The sequence below is a fragment of the Microcaecilia unicolor genome, chromosome 13 (assembly GCF_901765095.1).
Source record: "Microcaecilia unicolor chromosome 13, aMicUni1.1, whole genome shotgun sequence".
NCBI lineage: Eukaryota > Metazoa > Chordata > Amphibia > Gymnophiona > Siphonopidae > Microcaecilia > Microcaecilia unicolor.
The window spans coordinates 51,930,592-51,947,451 of record NC_044043.1 but is presented as its reverse complement, the minus strand read 5'-3'; the positions used below and the strand labels follow the sequence as shown (position 1 = coordinate 51,947,451).

General features: G+C 46.0%; 1 protein-coding gene across 6 annotated transcripts in view; it reads left to right on the top strand.

Annotated features, from left to right (window-relative positions):
• RPH3AL (rabphilin 3A like (without C2 domains)) overlaps positions 1-16,860 on the top strand; it is a 214,025-nt gene that overhangs the window by 180,181 nt on the left and 16,984 nt on the right. The window lies entirely within an intron of this gene.

Below are 16,860 nucleotides of genomic sequence, written 5' to 3'. Positions count from 1 at the left end.
AGGTTGAAAGCTTTTCACCAAAGGTGGCCTCTCATAACCTCCGATCAGTGGGTTCTTCAAATAGTCCGGCAAGGATACACCCTCAATTTGGCCTCAAAACCTCCAAATTGTCCACCGGGAGCTCAGTCTTGCAGCTTCCAGCACAAGCAGGTACTTGCAGAGGAACTCTCCGCCCTTCTCAGCGCCAATACGGTCGAGCCCGTGCCATCCGGGCAGGAAGGGCTGGGATTCTATTCCAGGTACTTCCTTGTGGAAAAGAAAACAGGGGGGATGCGTCCCATCCTAGACCTAAGGGCCCTGAACAAATATCTGGTCAAAGAAAAGTTCAGGATGCTTTCCCTGGGCACCCTTCTCCCCATGATTCAGGAAAACGATTGGCTATGCTCTCTGGACTTGAAGGACGCCTATACACACATCCCGATACTGCCAGCTCACAGACAGTATCTGCGATTTCAGCTGGGCACACGTCACTTCCAGTACTGTGTGCTACCCTTTGGGCTCGCCTCTGCGCCCAGGGTGTTCACAAAGTGCTTGGCTGTAGTAGCAGCGACACTTCGCAGGCTAGGGGTGCACGTGTTCCCATATCTCGACGATTGGCTGGTGAAGAACACGTCCGAGGCAGGAGCCCTGCAGTCCATGCAGATGACTATTCGCCTCCTGGAGCTACTGGGGTTTGTGATAAATTATCCAAAGTCCCATCTTCTCCCAGTGCAGAACCTCGAATTCATAGGAGCTCTGCTGGATTCTCGGACGGCTCGCGCCTATCTCCCAGAGACGAGAGCCAACAACTTGTTGTCCCTCGTCTCGCGGGTGCGAGCGTCCCAGCAGATCACAGCTCGGTAGATGTTCAGATTGCTGGGCCACATGGCCTCCACAGTTCATGTGACTCCCATGGCCCGCCTTCACATGAGATCTGCCCAATGGACCCTAGCTTCCCAGTGGTTTCAGGCTGCTGGGGATCTAGAAGACGTGATCCACCTGTCCACGACTTTTCTCAAATCCCTGTATTGGTGGACGATTTGGTCCAATTTGACTCTGGGACGTCCTTTCCAAATTCCTCAGCCTCAAAAAGTGCTGACCATGGATGCGTCTCTCCTGGGGTGGGGAGCTCATGTCGATGGGCTTCACACCCAAGGAAGCTGGTCCCTCCAGGAACGCGATCTGCAGATCAATCTTCTGGAGTTAACGAGCGATCTGGAACGCTCTGAAGGCTTTCAGAGATCGGCTGTCCCACCAAATTATCCAAATTCAGACAGACAACCAGGTTGCCATGTATTACGTCAACAAGCAGGGGGGCACCGGATCTCGCCCCCTGTGTCAGGAAGCCGTCAGCATGTGGCTCTGGGCTCGCCGTCACGGCATGGTGCTCCAAGCCACATATCTGGCAGGCGTAAACAACAGTCTGGCCGACAGGTTGAGCAGGATTATGCAACCTCACGAGTGGTCGCTCAATTCCCGTGTAGTGCGACAGATCTTCCAGGTGTGGGGCACCCCCTTGGTAGATCTCTTCGCATCTCGAGCCAACCACAAAGTCCCTCAGTTCTGTTCCAGGCGTCAGGCCCACGGCAGACTGGCATCGGATGCCTTCCTCCTGGACTGGGGGGAGGGTCTGCTGTATGCTTATCCTCCCATACTTCTGGTGGGGAAGACTTTGTTGAAACTCAAGCAAGACCGAGGCACCATGATTCTGATTGCTCCTTTTTGGCCGCGTCAGATCTGGTTCCCTCTTCTTCTGGAGTTGTCCTCCGAAGAACCGTGGAGATTGGAATGTTTTCTGACCCTCATCACACAGGATGAAGGGGCGCTTCTGCATCCCAACCTCCGGTCCCTGGCTCTCAAGGCCTGGATGTTGAGCGCGTAGACTTTGCCTCTTTGGGTCTGTCAGAGGGTGTCTCCCGCATCTTGCTTGCTTCCAGGAAAGATTCCACTAAGAGGAGTTACTTCTTTCTGTGGAGGAGGTTTGCCATCTGGTGTGACAGCAAGGCCCTAGATCCTCGCTCTTGTCCTACACAGACCCTGCTTGAATACCTTCTGCACCTGTCTGAGTCTGGTCTCAAGACCAACTCTGTAAGGGTTCACCTTAGTGCAATCAGTGCATACCATTACCTTGTGGAAGGTAAGCCGATCTCAGGACAGCCTTTAGTTGTTCGCTTCATGAGAGGTTTGCTTTTGTCAAAGCCCCCTGTCAAGCCTCCTACAGTGTCATGGGATCTCAATGTTGTTCTCACCCAGCTGATGAAACCTCCTTTTGAGCCACTGAATTCCTGCCATCTGAAGTACTTGACCTGGAAGGTCATTTTCTTGGTGGCAGTTACTTCAGCTCGTAGAGTCAGTGAGCTTCAGGCCCTGGTAGCCCAGGCCCCTTACACCAAATTTCATCATAACAGAGTAGTCCTCCGCACTCACCCTAAGTTCTTGCCAAAGGTTGTGTCGGAGTTCCATCTGAACCAGTCAATTGTCTTGCCAACATTCTTTCCCAGTCCTCATTCCTGCCCTGCTGAACGTCAGCTGCACACATTGGACTGCAAGAGAGCATTGGCCTTCTATCTGGAGTGGACACAGCCCAACAGACAGTCCGCCCAATTGTTTGTTTCTTTTGATCCCAACAGGAGGGGAGTGGCTGTGGGAAAACGCACCATATCCAATTGGCTAGCAGATTGCATTTCCTTCACTTACGCCCAGGCTGGGCTGGCTCTTGAGGGTCATGTCACGGCTCATAATGTTAGAGCCATGGCAGCGTCGGTAGCCCACTTGAAATCAGCCACTATTGAAGAGATTTGCAAAGCTGCGACGTGGTCATCTGTCCACACATTCACATCTCATTACTGCCTGCAGCAGGATACCCAATGCGACAGTCGGTTCGGGCAGTCAGTGCTTCAGAATCTGTTCGGGGTTTAGAATCCAACTCCACCCCCCTAGGCCCATGTTTGTTCTGTTCCAGGCTGCACTCTGTTAGTTGGTAAATTTTTTAGGTCAATCTTAGTTATGTCCTCGCCGTTGCGAGGCCCAATTGACCATGGTTGTTGTTTTGAGTGAGCCTGGGGGCTAGGGATACCCCATCAGTGAGAACAAGCAGCCTGCTTGTCCTCGGAGAAAGCGAATGCTACATACCTGTAGAAGGTATTCTCCGAGGACAGCAGGCTGATTGTTCTCAGAAACCCGCCCGCCTCCCCTTTGGAGTTGTGTCTTCCCTTCTCTTTGTCTTGCTACATATGAGACTGGCCGGCACGAGCCGGTTCGGGCGGGAAGACGGCCGCGCATGCGCGGTGCGCATCGGCGCGCGAGGACTAGCAAAGGACTTTGCTAGAAAGTGTTCCGATTGGAGGGGCTGCCGTGGACGTCACCCATCAGTGAGAACAATCAGCCTGCTGTCCTCGGAGAATACCTTCTACAGGTATGTAGCATTCGCTTTATCCAACATGCTCCCTATCTCCTCAACCACTCCACATACCTACACAACTTCCCCACATGCCTACAAACCTCCTCACCCACAACATACCCAGCACTACCACAACAACTACTTTTTAATTCCTCAGGAATCTTTCGTAGGTCATAGTTTCAGACTGGGTTGTGGTGTTTTACCAATGGCAAGGCCCTTAGATAAAAACTCTCTACTGAGAGGGGGACCACTCAGAATCCAGAAAGAGAGGGAGCAGTAGTAACTGTTAGGAGGGAGGAGAGGGGATTGAGGTGACTACTTGGGACAGAAGGAGGATTCAGAGAGTGATGGTTTGGGGAGGAAGGTGGGTAAGTAAAGAAAGTGATTGAGTGCTGAGGACAGGGAGGAATGATTCAGAGGGTGATTGCTGGCCATAAGAAAAGGTGATTCAGAGAGAGAGAGAGAAAGCTGGGGTGGGGGCTGCAGATTAGGAGAGAGTATAATACTGGCGTGAGCTGCAGTGAGTTTCCAGTGTTGAGATTAATGAACATAACCCTGTGATGAAGTTCAGCAGGTCATACCGAGTTGATACATGTAAAGAAATGTTTATGTAGAATAGAAGAATATTTGGAGTGCAGTTTTCAAAAGCCATTTAAAACTGCTTTAAAGATTTCAGAACTTCTCCCCAACTAGTGTTCATGGGAATTTGCTTAACTTCCTTTTTGTTCGTATTGGTGGCTCTCCTGTTGCCATAACCCCTGTGTACTGCACTGTTATGATTGGGGTCAGAACCCCTCTCAAACTTTCCTGGGGGTCAGCTTCTTAGCTGGCTTCTGTTTCTTTTGTCTGTCCTTTCTGAGCTGGCTCTGTCTCTCTGTGCTGGCAGCTTCCAGCAGCATGGGGTTAATTGTTTTACTTTACTACAGCTGTGTGGGTGGACTGAGTTAGCTCTACCTCTCTTTGGGTGTACTGGCTTCAAGTGCTTCACGGTGTTGCATTGGTGTGGGTTGGGCCTCTCTGGGTCAGTGTGCTTTTGCCTAGGTCTAGGGAGTGTGACATCATCAGGGAGGGCCTTGATAAGGAAGTGGTGTTGTTTCCTTCAGAGCCTTTGCATCGGTGGTGTTTGCTTTAGGTAGGGTGGTGCAGTGTGCACTTCTGACTTTGTGTCTAGTTTCCCTGCTTGCTTTTGCTAAGGTCCAGGTTAGTGTTAGTGCAGTGTGCACTGGTGACTGTGTGTTTAGCTTTCCTGCTTTTCTCTTATGGTTCCCCTGCTTTTCCCTCTTGGTTTTGGAAGCATTGCTATGTGTAGGGCTTTGGAAGCTCTGTTGCTGATAGAAGTACTTCAGGGTTTGGTGTTGTTAGGAACACTGCAGAGTTTGCTGTTAGAAGTACTTCTGGTGTTTGTGCTATTGGGAGCATTGCAGTCTTTGCTGTTGGTGTTTGGTGATTTAGAATCACTTTTGGCTTATGTGTTAGCTTCCCTGCTTTTTCCTTGTGGCTCCCCTGTCTTCCCCTTAAATGCTAGGAGCTCTTCTGGTTGCTTGCCAGAGTAGTGCTTAGGAAGCTCCTTGTTAGTTTTGTATCTAGCTTGCTAGAGCACTGCTTAGGTAGCTTGTTAGTTTTGTGTTTAGCTTGTTAGTGTAGAGCTCTGCTTGTAACTTGGTGCTTAGTAGCACCTGTGTTAGCTTTGTGTTTAGTTCCCTGCTCTGTTAGTTTAGGGCTTAGGAAGTCCCTTTCTTGAGCAGGGCTTAGGAGCTCCTGTTTAGTATAGGGCTTAGGAAGTCCTTTTGTCAGTTTACTGTTAGGAACACTCCTGCTGGTTTAGGGCTTGGGAGCACGTAGATCAGTTTAGGTTTAGGAGTACTTCTGTTTCCAGTCCTGGTCCCTGTGTCATCCGGTATCCAGTAAGTCCTGCCGGCTACTCGAACCCAGGAGCTCAACTCCTGGGGGGCTTAGTAGCTAAGTGCAGGTGAAGCTGTGTGGACCAGTCCGGTGTGCTCCAGTCCGGTGTTCCAGTCCGGGGGATTCCAGTCCAGTGTTCCAGTCCGGGGGGTTCCAGTCCTGCGTCCTCCGGTCCGGGGAATTGCAGTCCAGTGTTCCAGTCCTGTGTCCTCCAGTCCAGGGGATTCCAGTCCATGTGTTCCGGTTCGCTGGGCAGTGCCTGCAGTCCCTGCCGGTGTGCTTGCCCAGTGTTGGTTGGCGGATTATGCCTGCTGCTGTCGCTCCTCGGCAGCAGCCCAAGGGCTCACGTTTGCTCCAGAGCCCGACCCCGCGGGCTCTGAACCTGAGAACCTGACATTCACAATGTCTTGTCTACCATAGATCTTTCATAAGAACATAAGTATTGCCATACTGAGACAGATCGAAGGTCCATCAAGCCCAGCATACTGTTTCCAACAGTGGCCAATCCAGGTGCCTGGCAAGATCCAAAAACATTACAATACAGTACATTTTATGCTGCTTATCCTAGAAATAAGCAGTGGATTTTCCCCAAGACAATTTTAATAATGGGTTATGGACTTTTCTTTTAGGAAGCTATCCAAACCATTTTTAAACCCCACTAAGCTAACTGTTTTTACTACATTCTCTGGCAAAGACTTCTAGAGTTTAATTACATGTTGAGTGAAGAAATATTTTCTCCGATTCATTTAAAATGTACTACTTTGTAGCTTCATTGCGTGCCCCCTTGTCCTAGTATTTTTGGAAAGAATAAACAAGCGATTCACGTCCACCCGTTCCACTCCACTCATTATTTTATAGACCTCTATCATATCTCCCCTCAGCCATCTTTTCTCCAAGCTGAACATCCCTAGCTGCTTTAGCTTTTCCTCATAGGGAAGTTGTCCCATCCCCTTTATCATTTTGTTGCCCTTCTCTGTACTTTTTCTAATTCCACTATATCTTTTTTGAGATGCAGTGACCAGAACTGCACCATGGAGCAATACAAAGGCATTATAACATCCTCATTTTTCTTAGCTGCCGCTGCACTCTGAGCAGTGGGTTTCAACATATCATCAACGATGACACCTAGATCCCTTTCCGAGTCGGTGACTCCTAATGTGGAACCTTGCATTACGTAGCTTTTTTTCGGGTTCCTCTTTCCCACATGCATCACTTTTAGGGTTACCATTTTGTGTCCTCTGAAAAAGAGGACACGTCACGCCCCCTACCCCGCCCCCGCCCCACCACGCCCCCTTCAGGTCCTCATTCCGCCCCTATTCCCCGCCCCCCCCCACGTCACATAGTCCCCCCCCCCACTTACTATCTAGCCCTGGTGGTCTAGTAGTGTCTTCTCTTCGGGGCAGGAAAGAGCCCCCTCTTTCCTGCCCGGAGCGCTGCCTGCCCTTGCCTGCTGCATCCTCCTCGGTCTGGCTGGGGATTCAAAATGGCCACCGAGAGTTGAAGCGGCCTCGTGAGAGTTCAACTCTCGGCGGCCATTTTGAATCCCCAGCCAGACCGAGAAGGATGATAGACAGGGGAGGCAGCGCTCCGGGCAGGAAAGAGGGGGCTCTTTCCTGCCCCGAAGACGTCACTAGACCACCAGGGAACATGGTAAGGAAGGGGAGGGGACGGGAGACTAGACCCACGGTGCCGATCGCCCGCCCACACGCCCACCGCACGCACGCGCCTGCCCGCACCCGCGCCCACGTTTGTCCAGAAATCCGGACAAACGTGGGCGCGGGCAAAATCCGCCGGACGCCCCGGACATGCCCTCAAAAAGAGGACATGTCCGGGGAAATCCGGATGAATGGTAACCCTAATCACTTTGCTCTTGCTTACATTAAAAGTCATCTGCTATTTGAATGCCTAGTTTCGTAAGGTCCTCTTGTAATTTTTCACAATCCTCTTGTGATTTAACAACTTTGAATAACTTTGTGTCATCAGCAAATTTAATTACCTCACTAGTTACTCCCATCACTAGATCATTTATAAATATGTTAAAAAGCAGCAGTCCCAGCAAGACCCCTGGGGAACCCCACTATCTACCCTTCTCCATTAAGAATACTGACCATTTAACCCTACTCTCTGTTTTCTAACTTTTAACCAGTTTTTAATTCACAATAGAATACTACCTCCTATCTCATGACTCTCCAATTTCCTCTGGAGTCTTTCATGAGGTACTTTGTCAAATGCCTTTTGAAAGTCTAGATACACAATATCAACCTGCTCACCTTTATCCACATGTTTGTTCACCCCTTAAAAAACATGTAATAGTATTAAGGTGATGGATAGTTAGAGATAATTCAATGTTGTGAGCCTAGCTACATGTGGTAGGTTCGATGTTTATTTTGTGAAAATTGTGTTGACTAATTTGTCTTTTCGAAAGAGAAGGGCGCCCATCTTTCGACACAAATCGGAAGATGGGCGTCCTTCTCCCAGGGTCGCCCAAATCGGCATAATTGAAAGCCGATTTTGGGCGCCTTCAACTGCTTTCTGTCGCAGGGATGACCAAAGTTCCCGGGGGCATGTTGGAAGCGTAGCGAAGGCGGGACTGGGGTGTGCTTAATACATGGGCATCCTCGGCCGATAATGGAAAAAAGAAGGGCGTCCCAGATGAACACTTGGCCGACTTTACTTGGTCCATTTTTTTTTTACGACCAAGCCACAAAAATGTGTCCTAAATGACCAGATGACCATCGGAGGGAATTGGGGATGACCTCCCCTTACTCCCCCAGTGGTCACTAACCCCCTCCCACCCTAAAAAAAAACAGCCTCAAATATGATACCCAGCTCCATGACAGCAGTATGCAGGTTCCTGGAGCAGTTTTAGGTGGGTACTGCAGTGCACTTCAGGCAGGCGGACCCAGGCCCATTCCGCCCCCTACCTGTTAAACTTGTGGTGATAAATGTGAGCCCTCCAAAACCCACCACAAACCCACTGTACCCACATCTAGGTACCCCCCTTCATCCCTAAGGGCTATGTTAGTGGTGTACAGTTGTGGGGAGTGGGTTTTGGGGGGCTCAGCACACAAGGTAAGGGAGCTATGCACCTGGGAGCTTTTTCTGAAGTCCACTGCAGTGCCCCCTAGGGTCCCTGGTTGGTGTCCTGGCATGTCAGGTGGACCAGTGCACTGCGAATCCTGGCTCCTCCCACCACCAAAGGGCTTGGATTTGGTCATTTCTGAGATGGGCGTCCTCGGTTTCCATTATCGCCGAAAATTGGGGACGACCATCTCTAAGGTCGACCTAAATGTGGAGATTTGGGCGTCCCCGACTGTATTATCAAAACGAAAGATGGATGCCCATCTTGTTTCGATAATACAGGTTTCCCTGCCCCTTCATGAGGACGTCCTGTGAGGATGTCCTCAGGAAAACTTGGGCGCCCCGTTCGATTATGCCCTTCTTTGTCTCATTAATCCATGCTTTTGAGTATGCTCTGTAATTTTGTTCTTTAGTGTCTCCCATTTTGCCCGGCACAGATGTCGGGCTTCTTATCTTTCATCTCCTACTGGTCAGTTTTGTATAACTTATGTTCTTTTATCTACAGCTAGAATTGATTTGTAACTTAGGCCTCCATTTTTTAATCTCTTCCTCCCATAACTTTCCTCTTTTTTTTGAATGTAAACTACTTAGTTGTATGTAATGATATTGCGGTATATCAAATAAAGGTGAAATGTGAAAATGAAATTTACCTGGGGAAATTGACAAAATTGCTCACCCTTTCTGTAGGTGAAAGTGTATATGGAGCTCAGCAACATGCATACACTTACCTGACCAAAAATAAGTGGGCAGTCATAGAGGTGGGGTTTAGGTCATGGAAGGCAGTAATATACACAAGTCCATGGGCTAAAGTACCCACAGATTTTGCACCTACCTGTATAGTGTTGAGAATTACGTCCTTATTCATGAATTAGTGTGTCCCCATCATAACCTAGTTCTAACACAGTCTGGAAGTTAATCTAGGAAGGGATCTCTGGGGAGGGGGGAGCGGGAGAAAACCCTACAAGAAAATTAGGAAAGGACTCAAGAAGGGACCGTGTTAGGGAGGGTTAGAAGGGAAAGGTCCCAGGAAGGAGCCATGTGTGATTGTAGGAAGCAGAGGACTTTGGAAGTTGCCGCTTAGAGATTTGGGGAAGGTTGGAAGGAGAGAACTGAGAAAGACAAGGGAGTAGGTGGAGATGGGAGAAGATCTTGGATAGGAATCATGAGAGAGATGAGGAGGTACAGACTCCAGTACTGAAATTTGGGAAAAGGCCATAGATAGAGGGTAGGCAAATGACTGAGAGAATTCCAGGGGAGGGGACCAAGTATTTGGAGCTCTCCTCCCAACTTCTGCCTTGGGCCCAAGTGCATCTAACATCAGCTCTGTATCTGTTCTTATCCCATGCATTGTTGAACTCGTTTACTGCTCTGGCACATGGTTTTGCAAGGACTGAGACATTATGTCTCCAAATACAAAGCTTCTTGTTGCAAACCTAACACAATTTCTCTTCCGTTAATTGTCAGCGGGCATTACACAAACATACCTTCTCCTGGGAAATGACAAGAACTGATGTCTGACATTTCATTTCAGTTAATGCATTCATTTAGCTTCATTAGGTGAATTAATTGCCAAAAGTTTTAGTTTATTAAAATGTCTTGTTCATTTGGAATTGTTAGAAGCATTAATTAGCATTGGTTTAGTGTTCACAACCTCCTGCTATCAAATAGAATTCTTCATTTGATTTAAAATGCCATCTATTGTATGCTTTTAGTTTAAAAAAACATTTGACAATATTTTAAATTAGATTTATTGATGATGCATTTTAAGACACCAGAATCTGGATCTTCTGTCTAACTAGATTCTGGTTTTCCTAAGGGAAAAGATCCACAGCACTGAGGGTGCATATTCAAAGGGATTTAACCAGGAAGGAGAGGCTTCTGACTAGTTAAACCCTGCTGAGTACTTGGACTGTGTTTTGCCACTGAATATCTCCACTAAGCAGTGCCATACCAAGGGAGGGGCAGTGGGGGCGGTCCGCCCCGGGTGCATGCTGCTGGAGGGTGCTGGGAGCAGCCGCGCGCCTGTCGGCTCCGCTGGTTCCCTGCTCCCTCTGCCCCGGAACAGGTTGCTTCCTGTTCCAGGGCAGAGGAAGCAGGGAGCCGACAGCCGCGCAGCTGCTCTTAGCAGTAAGAATGCACCTGTGGGGGGGGGGGGGGGGGGGGGGGGGGGGGGGGGGGGGGTGTGTGCAGCGGCTATCCACCCCAGGTGGCAGCCGACCTAGGATTGCCACTGCCACTAAGTAGCCATTCCCTAACCGATTACATTAGGAATGGTCCAGGGATGGAGTTTAGATAGAGCTGTAACTGAGCTGCTTAGCGCTGATATTCAGTCTGCTAACTAACTGAGTGCGTGAGATTAGGGCATCAAAAAGCCTCCTAACTTTGGGGCCCTTTTACTCAAGTAACAATACTAACTGGCATTATTGAGTGAGTACTCAATAATGTCAAAACTCAGTTCAAAGGCTAGAATGAGAAATGAATTCTCTGTAGACTAGCACCATAAAGGAATGGTGGGGAAAAAGACCTCAGATGCCTGTGATATCCTCAAAATGCTGTTATAATGTCAAATTCCAGCATCAAAATCACAGTTCACAGCTTCTATCATTGGTCATAAAACCCCCCAGCCAAACCAATAGGCAATTTTTTATGGAAAGTAATTATTGGTGCAAAAAATCTTCAGCTATGAAAAATATTGTGACAGATTCATAAGACTAGAAGTTGAACTTATCTTTGTATGGCAGTGTGGAGCAGTAGAATCATCATCCCAACGGGGACCCATTTCACTGTTCAGCTTCCTCAGGGGATTAGATACTGCTGTGCTTTCTTTTGAGTTACTGCCTGTCCAACTGTGTCCCCCTCCCCCCCCCCCCCCCCCCCCCGATTTGGAATTTTTTTTCCATAAATATGTTGTTATTGTTGAGATGAGAGGAGTGGCACCGATCATTGTCGGACAATCCATTTGAGTTCACATTTACTTTATAACGAATGAGGGTCGCTGAGGGCTCTACTTCTCTTTATAATTTTTGATACTAGGGATTCTGGATTATTTGTAATGCTTTCTCACGTACCAGATTCCAGCTAGAACAGGTTATTTGGTAATTAAAATCTCCCATTATTATTTTGTTGCCAAATTTTTTAGCTTGCCTGATATGTTAGCATTTCATTGTCTGTTCATTCTGGCAGAGAGCAGTATACACCACTGCCATACTCTGCCATCATCCATGGAATGTCTATTCTTAAAGATTGTAGTCTAAAAAAGGAAGCCACACGAAGTGTGGAGGTGCACATAATCCCCACAAAACAATATAGGGAGAAAAAGAAAAGAGTGGGGGGGAAGATAGGCTCTTTCCAATCAATAGGGGAGACGTATATTTGAAAAAGGTATAATATTTATTATAACAGGTTGACTCAACACAGCCGTGTTTCGGCGCCATAGCGCCTTCTTCAGGAGTCTACAAAACCAAATATAAAACATAAATATAACTATAAATTGTGAACAACAATAATTGTAAGAGAATATTATAGATAAATTAACATAAAAGACATCTATAAACGCATAGATTATAATCGAGAAAAAACATAAATAAAATAGTGAAAAATTAAAAAGGGGGGTAAAAATGAAATAACACCACATCTTATTTGGTTTTATCCATGTTTTTAATTTTGCTAATTTGCATTTCCTTTTGTGAAAACATTTCATGCATTTTTGTATTTACAACTTTATTTGATGTTTTTTCTCAATTATAATCTATGCTTTTATAGATGTCTTTTATGTTAATTTATCTATAATATTCTCTTACGATTATTATTGTTCACAATTTATAGTTATATTTATTTATGTTTTATATTTGGTTTTGTAGACTCCTGGAGAAGGCGCTATGGCGCCGAAACACGGCTGTGTTGAGTCAACCTGTTGTAAGAAATGTTATACTTTTTTCAAATATACGTCTCCCCTATTGATTGCAAAGAGCCTATCTTCCCCCACTCTTTTCTTTTTCTCCCTATTCTTAAAGATTGTCCAGTACATGTTGTTCCCTATAGAATCTTTATCCCTTTTAACTCTATGAATCTTTAACTTATAGGACCTAATTCAATTTATGGCAGCTCACCAACACACCTAAACTAAATCTACCAATTTCGGAAACCCTAAAAATTCTTGGAGTTACCATTGATCGGCACCTAACATTTGAGAATCACGCGAAAAACACAACCAAACAGATGTTCCACTCAATGTGGAAATTAAAAAGAGTAAGACCTTTCTTCCCAAGGACCGTCTTCCGTAATCTGGTACAATCATTAGTACTCAGTCATCTAGACTACTGCAACTCACTCTACGCTGGCTGCAAAGAGCAAATACTTAAACTCCAAACAGCCCAGAACTCGGCAGCCAGACTCATATTTGGAAAATCAAGATACGAAAGTGCAAAACCCCTACGAGAGAAGTTAGACTGGCTCCCACTCGAAGAACGCATTGCGTTCAAAGTATGTACCCTAGTTCACAAAATCATCCATGGCGATGCCCCAGCCTACATGTCAGACCTGATAGACCTACCACCCAGGAATGCTAAAAAATCATCTCGCACATTCCTTAATCTTCATTTCCCCAGCTGTAAAGGTCTAAAATACAAATTAATGCACGCATCAACCTTTTCCTATATGAGTATGCAATTCTGGAACGCGTTGCCACGCAACCTAAAAGTGATCTATAAACTGACCAACTTCCGCAAACTACTGAAGACCCATCTCTTTGACAAGATATACCACAAAGATCCAACACATGTAAAACTCCACACATATATCCAGAAATGGTTAATAATGCCTTCTGTCATATTACTATCATGTATTCTACTACCATGTAACCCAAAATCCTTCTGTAACACCAAATGTCTATTCTCTTCTTATTTCCACTATCTACGATGGATTGTAAGCCACATTGAGCCTGCAAAGAGGTGGGAAAATGTGGGGTACAAATGCAATAAATAATAATAATAATAAAAAATTGGCGCTGATCGAAAACACGCTTAGGCGTATTCTATAAATTGTGCCTCAAGTTAGTCATGGTTTACAGAATATGCCTAAGCCCAATCTGCACAGCTGGAATATAGCAGCAACAAATTATGCCAATGAAAACCTGGTGTAAATGCCCATGCCTAACTTTAGGCGCATAGGCGCAGATTCTGCATATGGCGCCTAAAATATCCGCACAGAACTAAGCGTATTCTGTAATTACACGTGGAAATTTTGAACCGACCACAAAATGCCCATAAACACCACCCTTTTAAGCTACATGCATTTATTTTGAACTGTGCACTTTGCAATTTAGGCGCAGTTCTTTATAGAATACGCTTAGCGATTTCCGTGCATAAATTGTAATTATTGCCAATTAGTGCTCATTATTGCTTAAGTGCTGTTAAAAATTCTAATTACCTTCTGCCAATTAAGATACACACGTATTTCCATGCAGAATCTAGGTGCCATATATAGAATCTGGGGGAGAGCTGGTTATTCTATAACACTGCATGTAAATTTTAGGAATGCCCACAATCTGCCCATGCTCCTCCCATAGCCACATAGAATTTATGTGGAGTATGTTATAGAATACACGTAGCAAGTAGTGTGTGTAAATTCTAATTAGCGCCAATTAGTACCAATAATTGCTTGTTAACATCCAATTATCAGCGCTGATTGGCTTGTTAACCAATTAAGTTGCACATGCAAGTCAAAATACTCCCAGATTTGCATGCACAATTCTAGTTGCACTATATAGAATTTGGGGAATAGTGCCAATTTGATCTGCCCAGTTGTTGTGATATAATTTATACCCTACCATCACAGTCTGCCATTGGTTATCCTCCTCCTCTCAGGACTTTTAGATGCCAATTATGTATACGTCTTCGTTCAGTACAAAAATTCTCTCTCCCATCTTATTTTTTTAGGCTTCTAGCGTTTGTATATAGACGTTTCAAAGTTTGTTGTTTTTATGTACAAACTTCCCTAGTAGTTGACAGGGATACTTTGGAATATTCCAACTCTGCCTGCTCTTTACTTAAAGGCATCTGGGCTACTTTTACTCTTATTGCAACCTCTTATGATGCTCTAACTTCCCTGTTTTGTTATACCTTATTCTGAACTATGCAGTGATGACACACTGTTTGCTTTTCCCATGTTTTCATTTCAAAGCTGCTCTATCTGCTTAGTCCTAAGTGGTAGATAATGTATTAATGGTGTCTCAGCTTTGTCTTTGCACAAAGTAACACAATTATGGAAGATCCAAGTTAGGGGAGAAATGACTGCTTCCGGGAAAAGAGACAAGTTGGGGGGGGAGGGGAATAATTCATTTCATACTGTTTATTTTAGTGAAATTTGCATTTAGTTGCAGAACAGGTGCTATCCATGAGCAGATTAAAGGATTTGGAGCCCTGAGCACTCTATTAATTATTATTATTATTACTATATTTTCACAAACCCTCAACTCTTTTTTTTTCACCCTTCCCCATCTAAAACTTCTCCTGCTGTTTCCTGCTAGCTTAGATTGTGAACTTATAAATTGTGCATGTAAATTTATCTGAGCTACGTTTGAACACCTGCCTTTCAATGAATTTAGTTTCACTCGTCATGCTTATTAAGACCCAGTGCAAGAAAAAAAAAGAACTGCAGTCTTTATGCCTGTAACATTTTCTGAAGCAAAAGCAGAAACGTTAACTATTAATCCTAGATTCTTTTCAGTTCTTTAAAATTAAACCCAATTTTGAAGCTATGAAGAGTTGCCCGAAGCCAGACTTAAGACTTTAATTAGTCATTTAATGCCTTAATTAGTCATTTGATGCTTATTAGCATTCAAGTTGTAACCTTTAATCCTTTTCTTCTTTTCCTAAGTGCTGGTTTATTTTCCTCTCTTACTTAGGCATGGAGACTGTTCATACAGACAGTAGCTAGCAAAATGTCCTCCCCTCCCCCCACCAATCCCAAGCAGGGATTTTACAGAACATACTAAGGCCATTGGTTATAACTGCACTGATAAGGGAATTGGAGGTTCAATTTCCCAGTTAATCTTCTCAGCCTGGCCAGGGCTGGTTCTTAAACAGAAGTGGTTCTTGTAGTCACAGGGGAGAAGAATTAAGCTAAGTACTTGTCTTACAGACACACCAAGTATCGATCAAAGAGCATTATTGGAAGACTCTCCTTATAGAGTTTACACTGAAAAACAGTGGAGGCAGTACAGGATAATACAGATGGCAAGGAGTTGGGACCAGGGGCGTAGATACCATTGAGAGAACCTGGCGAAATGCCCAGGGCCATTCAGTGGTAGGGGCTGCCTGCTGTCCTCTGCCCTCCGCCCCACTGTCTGCCTTCCTTAGCCAACCACCTACGGTGTCTGATACCACTCTCTCACTTCCTCCTCCCCCTCCCCTCATGAGTCTGGCATCTCCTTCTGTTCTCACCCCGATCCCCAGCAGTCCTCCAGAATCCCAACAAGTGACCAACAGAGGCAGTGATGTGAACAAGCTGCCTGTGTCTGGCCCCGCCAAGGTTTTCCTTTTCCAGCTGCCTCAGGAAGTGACATCACATTGCTGCCTCTGCCGGTTGCTCACTGAGATTTTGGAGGGCTGCTGGGGGTGGGGAAAGGAGAACAGAAGGAGATGCCAGACCTGCACAGGATGGGAGGAGCAGCAGAGATGTAGGACCTGCATGAAGAGGGGGGGGGGGGGGGAGGAAAAGAAATACTGGACCTGAGGGGCAAGGAAAAAAAGAGAGAGAGTCCCAGACCAAAAAGAGGTGGGGACAGGGGGGATAGATGCTGGACTAATAGAAAGGGGGAGAGAGAGATGCCATACCATGGAGGAGGGAGGGTCTGGGTGCCAGAGGGGAAAAATGCTGGCTCTATGGTGGGGAGTAGGGGGCAGAGGTGTCCTTTGCAGAGCATCTCTATCCCTACCAGTGACATAACTAGGACTGAGTGGACCCTGGGCAGAAAAGTTACAGTGAACCCCCTATAACACCATCTCTCCCAAAATAGTGAACATGGGGGGGGGGGGGGGGGGGAATGGAGAAAAGGAAACCTTTTCAGAGCTCAAGTAAACAAATCTGCAAAAAACAAAACACATTTCACACTTATATAGAATACCTGACAAAGTAAGAGAAATTGAGGCTCAAATTCTGAAGGCAAAAATATTATAATTAATAAATTCAGAAAAAAGACAATTACCCACCTTTGTTGTCTGAGCATTGCTTTGTTCCCAGTGCCTCTTTTCTGTTTGCTTTTTTTTTTTTTTTGTTATTTCTCTTTCCAGGGACTCCCATCCAACATTGCCTCTCAGTGTCCCTGTCCCTGTGTTCTCCCCATGCTCATCTCTTCTTTGTGTCCCTGTTCCTTCCCATGTCCATCCAGCTTCTCACCTCTCTCTTCCTTTCGTCCTGTACCCTCTACCCTGGGACCAGCATTTCTCTTTCCCTTTCCTGTCACCTCTGCCTCCCATTCCCCACCACAGGGCCAGCAT